A 12,604-nucleotide genomic window follows, 5' to 3' on the forward strand; every position below is an offset into this window, starting at 1 on the left:
CCCCACCGCTGTGCCCCGCCCCCTGTCTCCCCCCTACCGCTGTGCCCCGCCCCCTGCCTCCCCCCTACCGCTGTGCCCCGCCCCCTGTCTCCCCCCTACCGCTGTGCCCCGCCCCCTGCCTCCCCCCACACCGCTGTGCCCCGCCCCCTGCCTCCCCCCACCGCTGTGCCCCGCCCCCTGCCTCCCCCCTACCGCTGTGCCCCGCCCCCTGCCTCCCCCCACCGCTGTGCCCCGCCCCCTGCCTCCCCCCGCCGCTGTGCCCCGCCCCCTGCCTCCCCCCACCGCTGTGCCCCGCCCCCTGCCTCCCCCCGCCGCTGTGCCCCGCCCCCTGCCTCCCCCCTACCGCTGTGCCCCGCCCCCTGCCTCCCCCCACCGCTGTGCCCCGCCCCCTGCCTCCCCCCACCGCTGTGCCCCGCCCCCTGCCTCCCCCCACCGCTGTGCCCCGCCCCCTGCCTCCCCCCGCCGCTGTGCCCCGCCCCCTGCCTCCCCCCACCGCTGTGCCCCGCCCCCTGCCTCCCCCCGCCGCTGTGCCCCGCCCCCTGCCTCCCCCCACCGCTGTGCCCCGCCCCCTGCCTCCCCCCACCGCTGTGCCCCGCCCCCTGCTCCCCCTACACGGCATGCCCCGCCCCCTGCCTCCCCCCACCGCTGTGCCCCGCCCCCCTGTCTCCCCACCTCCCCCCACCGCTGTGCCCGTCCCCTGCCTCCCCCCACCGCTGTGCCCCGCCCCCTGCTCCCCCCTACCGCTGTGCCCCGCCCCTCCCTGCCTACCCCCCCCCCCCCCCCCCCCCCCCCCCCGCCAACCCAGCGCAGGCAGTAGACCTTCCAGGACAAGCACAGCATGTTAGATTGAGAAGGGACCTCGGATCCCCTCATTCTTAGTATTTGTGGAAGAGGAAGCTCAGAGTGGGGACGTGATGTGGCCATCAGTGCGGACTAGGAACCAGGACACCCACCGCCCCTGGTCTCACATCAGGTTCCGACCCCCCCCCCCCCCCCCCCGCCCCCGCCCGCGACTTCCCAGCATCTTGCTGTTTCCAGAGGCCTCCTTGGCTGGACAGCCTCGCCCTCCTGCTCACCTGCTCATCTCTTACAGACGGGGAAGGCAGGGCCCTCCCATCTTTGGGACCCTGTCCCCGGGGCTCCCTCCCGCTGAAGCTGCTCCCTTTTTTCCAAGTGAGGTGCAGAGCTGCTCCCCGACTTAGCAGCAGCCCTGAGTCTCACATGGCTCAGGAATCCTTGCTGTCTGCTGAGGCAGGGCCTCAGGGGATGGATTGCTCTCAGCCGCTGATCTTGGGCCAGCCTTTGGCCCAGTGGCCCTTTGGCCCAGTGCCACTCAAACTGGGGTCCCGGGGCCCGTGCTGGCTCATAGATTATTGCGACCTGAGGGAAGGCACAGGAAATTCTTCCTGAGAACTTGAGAGTCCCATTTAGAAACCTTTATAGCAATTTGACTTGGCTGCACTTAGTACTCAAGCATTTCATTTTTTCCCCTAATTCAGTTTTATTTCGTTTTACAAAAAGTCTTGGTCTGCGACAGACTGGAAGTTAAAGAACAATGACAACCTGGTCCTTCTTCACAGATGGCTTGGAAGCACTGCTCCTGACCCCCCTTTGCCTGCCTGCACTGGGGTGTTCCCCAAATTGGGGGGTGGAGAGGGAGGGCGGTGATGTTCTCTATTGGGGCAGGAGGGGGCGCCAGAGACATAGATAATCTGTCCTCCCCAAGCGGGAACAGCTCATTCTGGGAGCATCCTCCATTTGACACCTTCTGGATGCGGGGACACAGGCAGAAAGGAAGGCTTCTCTTCTTCTTGTCTTGCTTCAGCGGAGAGCAAAGTCAGCAGCAGGAACATGGAGCGAGGCTGTCCACATGGAGATGGCTCGAAAGTGAGGATTGCTGCTAGGGGCTTGCTTTCCCGGGGAAAGTGCAGCTCTATGGCTTGGTGTGTAGCACGGGGCTCGGGGTCAGGCTACTGGGGTTCAAATCCCATCTCCTCATAAATGTGAGGACTTGGGAAAGCCACTCAATCCACTCAATCTCTCGGAAAGCCCAGTTTCTTCAAGGCCGTATTAATGGTTCCTACCCCACGGGGCTCTTGGGGGGCTAAAAAAGATAACGCACATGAAGCACTTAGGACTGTGCCTGGGCCAAATAGACACCCAGTAAATGTGCTCATTAATGTGACATGCTTGTTCTTGTTCATGCTTGTTCTCTCAAAGTTCCTGTGAAGTTGGGGAACCCCCCCTTCCCAGATGGGCAAACGGAGGGCAGCCGGACCCTTTCCCACCAGTCATCCAGACCCCTGGACCCTGTGACACCGTGAGATTTGGCTCAGGCCCCACCTCCTCCAGGAAGTCTGCCAAGATGGTTGCAAGCCCAGGAGTCTTCCCACTGTGGCATTATTCTTTTAATTACTATTTTTTCTAATTTCATCCTCCTCCACATCTCTCGGTCCCATGCAGAGCCTGCACCTTTCATAGGGTATGAGGCATCTCCCCACTGCAAGGCACTGTGACACGGTGGTTATGAGCCACGCTGCTTGGGTTGGAATCCTGGCTCCATATATTGGCAGCTGTGTGACTTTGGGCAACTTGCTCCACTCCTCTGAGCCTCGATTCCTTTATTCCACCTCATGTATTACTGTGATGATTGAGAGAGAGAATGCAGGGGAAGGCCAGGTGCCCACGAAACACCAGGAGATGAGGAAGCTGAGGCTCAGGAAGGGGACGGTCTCAATATGGGGGGCTGGACCCTAGCTGTGCCCCAGCAGGGGAAGTAGGCACTTTTGTCTCCCATTGGCTGATGAAGGAACTGAGACTCAGTTTACCCATGTCTGCAGGTTGTGAAGAGCTGGAGTGAGGTTGCTGACCTCCAGTGTGTGGAGCCCCCTTTTGCTTTGTGATGGGAGGGTGGGAAGCTAGAGGGGTTTGGGGCTCCTGGGCCGACCTCAGCACCCAGAAATAAACATGCATATTTTCTCTCTGCTCTGCTCCAAGCCCCAGCAGGACTGTTAGGACGATCGGGTGTTAGAGAGTGGGGCTCCCATCTGGGGACCCCTCCCAGTGTGTCTCTTAACCCGCAGCCCCTTTGGCAGTAAATGATCTTGCAGAGGAGAGTGGGAGTGAGCAGCAGAGGGCGCTGGGACACCGAAGGAGAGCCCAGGCTTCCCCTGGGGGGAGCAGACTCGGGTTCCCACTGCTCCAGAGCCAAGCTCAGGCTAAGGGTAGGAGCCCACCCCACCACTCACTCAGGGGAGGATCTTTAGCCAGAGAGCTGAGAACCCCAGGGGGCTCCAGAAACCAGGAAATATGGACATGATGAGCACTGACTTTGGATTTGGGGTGCTTGGCTTTGAAAGCCTGCTTAGCTCCTAGAGTTTGTGATCATGGGCAAGTCACTTAACCTCTTGGAGTCTCCGTGTCTGCATGGAAAAAACTTACTGTCTGTCTCATGGGGCTGTCAGGAGGATCACTGCTGTGGTACAGGTCCATTTCTCAGCCTGGTTCCTGGCACTCCAGAAGCACTCCAGGAACGGCAGCTCTTGCTGTTATTAAGACGCCCTGGTTCGCGGGGTAGTCCCAGAGAGGCAAGGCCCCTGCCTTCCCAGGTGTGGTGTCCTTGTGCTGCTCTGGCTCCCCTGTGGCGCTCCTCCAGTGGGCTCAGCTTCTGGGACGTTGACCTATCTGCGCTCTTCTGCCCAAGCAAGCTGCTCACCTGTTGCCAGAGGCCTATGAAGCTCATTCAGGCCAATGTGCTCCTTGGGGGGCAGTGGGGAGCAGGAGGAGAGTGTGGTCCTGCCCTGCTGTGGACTCGCCGTAAGTGCCTCGCCCTCACTGGGCCTCCATCTCTCCAGCTGGAGGGGCTGCAGGAGAGAAGCACGAGGCCTTTCTCAGTCTAGCATCAGCCATCCAGGACTGTGTCCCCATCTTGCAGACAAATTTATGTTTTAGCAGAGTCCTTTGCTGTGAAACCCAAGTGTAGCTTGAGGTGGGGAGTGGGTAGGCTCCCAGCTGAGGCCCATGGAAGACACAGTTTGTGGTGACTTCCCTCCACAAAGAGGTGACCTTGGCCTCCCTCAATGTCCGGCTTGCCCCTCTAGTGTCCCTTTACCCATGTGGTGCCCACTCAGGGCTCAAGGTCCCTACACCCCCCAGCTTGGTTTTCTCTTAGAGAAAGGGCCAGTAGGGTAGTGGTCTCTAAGGTATGAAGACTGGTAGGGTTGGTGCTGCCCATTCTGAGGACATTTTACTTGGCCAGGGGCAGATTTTTTTTTTTAATCTAGAGAAATTTTTGAACCCTGTTTATGGAATCCTGACAAGAGGCTTTGAAGGGGAAAGGGTGTTGCCCCCCACCCCATTCAAATCACAGTAGTCTCCATTCCCTGGCCTTACTCTGTGAGGTGGGGCTACTGGGACAACTGGTTCAAAGGTCCATGGTGTATGGCAACTGAAGAAAAATAGATACATTGGATTTCATCAAAATTAAAAACTTCAGGGGTGCCTGGGTGGCTCAGTGGTTGAGCTTCTGCCTTTGGCTCAGGTGGTAATCCCCGGGGTCCTGGGGTCGAGTCCTGCATGGGGCTCCCCATGGGGAGTCTGCCTCTCCCTCTGTGTCTCTGCCTTTCTCTTTCTGTCTCTTATGAAAAAATAACACATTTTTAAAAAAATTTTTTTAAGATTTATTTATTTATTTATGATAGACATAGAGAGAAAGAGAAGCAGAGATACAGGAGGAGGGAGAAGCAGGCTCCATGCCGGGAGCCTGACGCGGTACTCGATCCCGGGACTCCAGGATCGCGCCCTGGGCCAAAGGCAGGCGCCAAACCGCTGAGCCACCCAGGGATCCCCAAAATAACACCTTTTTTTAAAAAATAAAAAACTTCAATGTTTTAGAAGGCATCATCAGGAAAATGCAAAGGCAATCCACAGAATGGGAGAAAAATGAGGAAATTATACATCTGATAAGGGACTTGTATCTGGAATATATAAAGAACTCTTATAATTCAACAAGAAAACAAGTGACCCAGTTAAAAAATGAGCAAAAGACTTGAACAGACATTTCTCAAAGAACATACACAAATAGCCAATAAGCACCTGGAAAGATGTCTTACATCATTGGTCATTGGGGAAATGTAAGCAAAAACCCCAATGGGACATTACCTCACACCTACGAGAGTGGCTCTTATCAAAAAGACTGTCAGTAACAATTCTTGGTGAGGATGTAGAGAAATTGGAAACTTCATACATTCCTGGTGGGATTTGAAACTCAAAAACAAAACAAAAAAAAAACCAAAACAAAACCCCATCAGGCAGTTCCTCAAAAATTTAAGTGTAGTTACCATATGACTCAGCAACAACTTGGTATATACCCAGGAACATTGAAAACGTATGTCCACACAAAAAATTATACACAAATGTTCACAGTAGCACTATATATAATAATCAGAACTAGCCCTCATTCAGCTGTCCATCAACTGATGAACCAACCGATGAATTGTGGTATATCCATATAATGAAATATTATTCAGCCATTCAACGGAATGAGGTAGCGATCCATGCTACAATACAGGTGAACTTTGAAAACATTGTTTTAAGAGCAAAAGCCAGACACAAAAGGCCACAAGGTATGTGATTCCATTTATATGGAATGTCCAGAGTCTGCAGCTCCACAGAGTTGGAAGACAGATGGGTGCTTTCCAGGGCTTGGGGGAGGGGAGGATGGGAGTGACTCTAAGGGGTACAAGGCTTCTCTTTGGAGTGATAAACTTGTTCTGGAATTAGTGGTGATGGTTGCACGGCTTTGTGAGTATACTAAAAATCACATTCAAAGGGTGATTTTTTTTTTTTAAGATTTTATTTTTTTATTCATGAGAGACACAGAGAGGGGCAGAGACATAGGCAGAGGGAGCCTGATGTGGGACTCGATCCCATGACCTGAGCCGAAGGCAGATGCTCAACCACTGAGCCACCCGGGTGCCCCTCAAAGGATGAATTTTATGGTATGTGAATATCTCAATTAAAAAATACCCATGGAAAGAATGGTGAGGTCCTCCCAACCGTCCCCATGCCTCACCTACCCTAGTGCATTTGGCGACTGTGCTCTTTCCTGTCATTTCACCATGAAGGTAGAAATGATCTAGGGGACACTCAAAATGTTGTGGGAAGGATATTCCGGTGGTCACAGTGTCGACAGGGGTGCCGCTGGCATTGGGGAGCTTGTGAGGAGCCAGGATGCTAGACATTTTGCAGTGCCTAGGAGCATCTCACGATGAAGAATTGTGTTGCATTCCATATGACTTTAGAGCATCTCTCAAGACATTGATGTAGATGATTATCTGAGCTAAAAACTAAACTCTGATTTACATAATAAACACCAAATATATTTGCGAGGCTGTAATATGCACTGTGTTTCCCTGGAATACTACTACCATGCAAATTGGGAAGATCTCACACCATCTCCTGCTTAATGTCAGTAATTTATCTCTGAAAATGAGCTGTTCTGTGAAAATGCTTCTGGGAACATATTTCTTTTTCCTCTCCTTTCCTTCTGTTTATGTTGTTTCTATTATTTTTATTATTTTAATTTTTTAATTTTTTTTGTTTCTATTATTTTTAAAGGGGGAAAATTTTACCTGTCAACTCCAATCCCAACCAATATCCTAGATCTATCAAATTCAGTAAAATGCTTCTATATGTAAGAAACAATCATGTTAGGCTGCAGGATGCTTCAAGCTTGGCTTCCTGGTCACCCTATAATTAATATGGACAGTAACAAGCAGTTGCCCCAACATAGGAATCTGGCCTCTCTTAGTGACAGTGACAGCCAACAGGCACCACCCATTTCATTGCTCCTTTCATGTTTTTCAAAACACAACTCGATTTGGACCTTCTACGAATTGTATCTGAAGCGTCTTGATTCTTTTCCCAACCTCATTTTGTCAAAAAATGTCAAATTGAGGGGCACCTCAGGGGCTCAGTCGAATAAGCAGCTGCCTTCGGCTCAGGTCATGATTTCAGAGTTCTGAGTTTGAATTCCGCTGCATTGGGCTCCCTGCTGTGCCAGGAGTCTGCTTTTCCCTCCCCCTTTGCTCCTCACCCCCCTCACCCCCAAACCCCACTTATGCTTGCTCTCTCTCAAATAAATAAATGAAAGCTTTAAATAAATAAATAAAAATGTATTGAATTTTGGAGACATACACGTATATCACCACCCCCCACCTTCCACAAATCCCAGTCAAAAAGCCTGGTATTAAAGATACATGGTATTAAAGAGCTTTAAAGAAGTGACCTATAGGGAGAACGCTAACTGGGGAGAGTGTTAACTGTCTGGCAGAGCTGAACCTGATTTCCTCTGGGCACTGGATGGAGCACGATCCTCTGGAGTCTGAAGGCCCTTGGAGAATGTCCATCCTTCCTGAGTTCACAGGGAAGAGACAACGAGGCCCGGGACTTGTGTAGGGTCACAAGGCAGAGCTTGGTTGGGAGCCCAGGCTCCTAGCGCCCAGGCGGTGGTTCTGGGCCCTATGGTGGGTCCTCAGGCTGCATTGGAGCGGCCCGTGAAGATACAGGACATCAGGTAGGTTTGGTGGCTTGGTCATTTAGCCTTTGAGCAAAGAACTTCCAAACAACAAGTCACTAATGGGTCACATTGTCCCTGACATTGGAAAGTAGAGGTCAGAGCAGTCCTGGTGGCGAAGCAGTTTAGCGCTGCCTGCAGCCAGGATGTGATCCTGGAGACCCAGGATTGAGTCCCACATGGGGCTCCTTGCAGGGAGCCTGCTTCTCCCTCTGCCTGTGTCTCTGCCTCTCTCTCTCTCTCTGTCTGTGTGTCTCTCATGAATAAATAAATAAATGAAATCTTTAAAAAAAAAAAAAAAGGAAAGTAGAGGTCAACACATTCTTGGGAAACATGCCGATTGGCTATTTACAGAACCCGGCATGGGGATGAGACTGGGTGTTCAAATGTGGTCAAGTCAGGGGTGTGGCAGCTGAGCAGAGAGGCTGGGGGTTTGGGACCCAGCATCCCCAAAGCCCGTCTGTGCACGTGTTGTTGGATGCAGGATGGATTGCCTCTGCTCTGTCCCCCAGGGCCTTCCACGAAGCCTCCTGAGGTGAGTCTCAGAATAGCCTGCTGGTGAAGAAGGGGTACACGTGCTAAGCCCCTTCCGATCCAGGGTTGCCCGCAGGGTGTTCATGTCATGCTGCATTTGTGTTGCACCAAGGGGCATCCTGTATGCATCTCGCCTCCCAGGCAGGGATTGGCAGTGGGGAGAGAGGGGAGGACCCAAATGGGACTTAGGCAGGTGCACTTTCACAAAACTGAGCAGAGCTGGGGTGCAACTGGTGACTGCGGGGCCAGCTGGGGTAAGAAATGCAGCAGAGGGGACTTGAAGTGGTGCCCGAGGTGATCGGTTTAAGCTGCTGAAAAGGATGAGAGTGGGAGCCAATTAACAGTCGTGGGGGCCTGTGAATTCAGGCCCGTGCAAGGGGGGAGGTGTAAGGAGGAACTCACTTCAGTTCCTGAAAGGAGCCTTGTTCTGTCCTGCCCTGAGGCCCGTGCAGAGGCTGTTCCTTCGGCTTGGGTGCTCTTCCCCACCCCGCCTTCCTCGGCCACTTGGTTCTGCTCACCCTTCTGCTCTGATCCCAGACGGCGCTGCCCTAAGCTGGCACCTCTGTGGTTGGCTTGGAAGGAGCCTTACTGGAATGGTATCTTTGCAACACCATCGGTATTTAAAACATTGTATTGACTTGTGTGATTATTTCACGGGTGTTTCCTTTCCCGGACTGTCATCTTCAAGCAAGGCATCCTGGCATGCCTAGCAAGGACGAGGGGCAGGGCTTTTGCCAACCTGTTCCTGCAGGGCTGCTCCTGCCACCCTTCCCTACCTTCCCGGGGCTCTGTGCCTTGGCCTCTCTGTGCTCAGGCCAGTTTCCCTGCGGGGCCCTCTCCACATATCCCCAGGGCCATATCCTACTGACTTGGCCACGTTGGGCCAAGATGTGATCTCCTTCAGAGGGCTTCCTTATGTTACTGTCTCCGGGTTGGGGGGAAAAAAAAGAAAGCCCCCCTCTTGTCCTCTCTCCCTCCCTCTTCCCTGCTGCTGCTTACCCCCCACCCCACCTCCGGCCTGCGTCCCATCATGCCCTCTCTGTCCCCAGCCCCAAGAGCTTGCTGCCAGCTTGTCTTCACTGCTGAATTCCACTGGGTGCTCCTTGAGGGCAGGTGACACGCCACATGCAATTCTGTGTCTTTTCCCATCCCCACTGCCATATCTGGCATGAACCCAGGTGACTCACAAGGCAGCCGGAGTCCCCGAGCCTGGGAAACCTGAAAGACCCAGACAGAAGCAACCCTTGTTTCAGCCCTCAGGGAACATAAAGCCTCTAAGATGCAAATTCCTGCACGTTGTCCCCCCACCCAGCTTAGGCTCCAGACTCCTGCCTCTGTGTGATCTACTTTTCCTCTCAGCTGTTCCCTTTTCTGTTCCCCAGAGCTGACCCAAACTTCGGGTGAGGTCTTTCTGTTTGGTCTCCCACTCCAAGGTCGCTGGGCAGCAGGAACTTTCCTGCAGATACAGCCGGTGGTATCTCACTGTGCTCCTGGCAGTGAGAGCCTCAGTGAGGTGTCACCTTATGCATTTTACATTTTTATTTATTTTTTTAATAAGTTCTGCTAGCCTTCATGCTATTGGCGGCTCCCCTCCCGCCCTCTGCCCTCTGGGCCCAGGCCCTTCCACTCCGGAGCAAACAAACCCAGTTACAGCCATTCCAGGCTGGCTGTGCAGGGGTCAAAGCCAGGTGGGTTCTCAGCAAACCAGGGTCTGGTCTGCCCTGAAGCCAGGCCTCAGCTGAAAGGGAGGCTTATGGGGGAGCCCAGAGGCCCCTCCATGGTCCTTTGGGGATTCTGAAAGATTCTGAAAGCCCCATCTTGGTAGGTCTGGCCTCCCTCCCTCTCCCCGCCCAAGGGGCCGTCTCTCTTCTGGAGTCAGCTCCAGCAGGGCCTGGCATGGCTTCATCCCGTGGCTTGGAGTCAGATCCCAAACAAACCGCCTTTCTGAGAGAGACAAATACCCTGGAACCCACTAATCTCCTTCTCTAGCGGCATCATGTTGCTCACTGTGATCTTAATCTCCCCTGGCAGGCTGTGCTGGAAAAAGTATCCAGGGGAAACCGGATCTTCCCGAGCAAAGCCAGGGCCATCTCCCCTCCCACCCCCTTGCCCCACCGGGTGTGCCCCGCCAGGCAGGAGAGCGCCTCCCGGGGCCTGCACCCAGCCCCAGCCCAGCCCACAGCAGCCCAACGATGGGTGCTCACCGGGGCCGGTGCTGTGCCTTCCCCTCGGTCTCTGGGCCCTGGGGCTCCGGGAAGGGTCTCCAGCTCACACCAGCTCTGTGGGGGAAGAGGATGTGTGCCGAGGAGGCAAGGACTGGGTTTTGGGAGCAGAGCAGCTGGGGTTGCACTTCCCCTCCGTCAACAGGGTAGGTCATCATGAACCTGGCTCTGTGACCTCTGGTGAGTCTTCCAACCATTCTGGGCCTCGGTGTGCGCCTCTGTAACCTGGGCATGATGACACTGCTGCAGCCTCACAAAGTATAAGTAAGAGCAGGTTTGGAAAACACTCTATGAACCTCAAGTAGCTGTTCCATTGCTGGTCGTTAATGGTCCCAACTCGCTGTGTGACCTTGGGAAAGTCACTTCCCTCTCTGGACCTCAGTTTCCTTTTTTTTTTCTTTTTTCTTTTTAAAGATTTTGTTTATTTATTTATGAGAGACACAGAGAGAGAGAGAGAGGCAGGGACATACGCAGAGGGAGAAGCAGGCTCCCTGCGGGGAGCCTGATAGGGGACTCGATTCCAGGACCCCAGGATCGCGCCCTGAGCCAAAGGCAGATGCTCAACCACTGAGCCACCCAGGTGTCCCTCAGTTTCCTGATGTATGAAGCTGAGCTCAAGGAGGGTCTTTCCCTTGGACTACACGGTAATGTAACTTTCATATCAACTTCATCAGGCTGTCACCTAATTAAGCTGTGACATATATAACAAAAATGTGCCCATTCTCATGAGCAATTAATATACAATTAAATGAATTTTGACAACATGTACATCACAATCACGATTCACGTCCATCTCCCTAGAAAGTTCTCTCATGCCCCTTGGCAGTCATCTGCCCTCTGCTCCTACAGCTAGAGTGTCACATGATGGAATCCTACAGATAAACTCGGTCGCGTCTGGTTTCTTCCAGAAGTCAGTGTGATGTCTGTGAGATTCACGCAGGCCGTTGGGCGTATCTGTCGTCTGTGCCTTCGTAAGGCTGAAGAGTGTTCCACTGCAGGGATAGAACACAATTTGTTCCTGCACTCAACCTGCTGTTGGGCATGTGGGCTGTTTTTGGCCTTTTTCCAGTTTTTGGCGATTATGAATAAAGCTCCTATGAACATCCGTGTACAGGTTTTTGTTTGAACATCAGGCTTCATTTCTCCAGAGTAAATACCAGGGAGGGTGACTGCTGAGTCATGTGCTAAGTATGTGTTTAACTTTGTAAGAAACTGCCGCACTGTTTTCCGGAGTGGTTGGACCGCTCTGCATTCCCACCAGAAGTGCATGGGGCCTCCAGGTGCTCCCGCTGTGGACTCATTGATCCTGTCTGTCCGGGGTTCCTTCCTCCTACTGGCCTCTAGTCCCTGCCACTGCCCGGGGCCCACGGCAGGCCCACGCCTCCTGTCCTCCCCGCTCTCCCACCCTCTCTGACCCACGCTCAGGCCTGGCTTAGGCCAACAGCCTGCAGGGAGGGGGTCCAGGGAGACAGAAACGCTCCGGTTCCACTTTGTTAGGGGCTTGGCTGGAGATGGGATTTCAAATACAGCCTTTCAACTCAGCAAAGCAGATAGACTGGAGCCTTTGAGAGTCACTGGCTTCTGCGGGGCCAAGAATTTTGTTTTGCTCATTTTAATGGTTCCTTTCTACTTATTCAGGTCTAGGCTCCCATATTGCCTTTTTGGAGAGGGCTTTCCTGGTCACCAGGCCCAGAACCAGATTTTGTGGGGCCTGCCCGAAACGTATTGAATTTTTGGGACAGTGCTCTTTAGGGAAAAGAATCTGTGGTTGAGGATGCACAATTTGGTAAGGAGGTACTTAGAATGGGAACAAGAAGGGACCTGACTATGCAAAAAGCCTTGAAGCTTAAGCCTTATAAACTTGGGGTAAGTCTATTTCTATCTTTCCCACTAAATGAAACAGATACTGTCTCTCTGGTCTACCTCGTGCCTTGGTTTCTTTTCCTTGACTGTGTCAATGATGTCACATTCTTTCTCTCTCTTTGTTCACGGTTTTTTCCCACTGGAATGCACTCTCTGACGATGAGGGGGTGTTGATTCACAGCTGTATCCCCAGCGCCCAGAACAGTACCTGGTACACAATGAAAACTCAGTAAGTATTGACCAAACAGAGAAATAAAAGCTTTCCCAGGGCCACTGGCTTTCTACTTGTATGAGATGGAGTTTTATTTTTATTTTATTTTATTATTTTTTTGAGATGGAGTTTTAAAAGTGAATCATCATATAGAAAAATAGGAGACTCATATTGAGGATGCACAGAAATGGCAGAGGC

This window comes from Vulpes vulpes, chromosome 15 (genome assembly GCF_048418805.1).
Source record: "Vulpes vulpes isolate BD-2025 chromosome 15, VulVul3, whole genome shotgun sequence".
In the NCBI taxonomy this organism is placed as follows: domain Eukaryota; kingdom Metazoa; phylum Chordata; class Mammalia; order Carnivora; family Canidae; genus Vulpes; species Vulpes vulpes.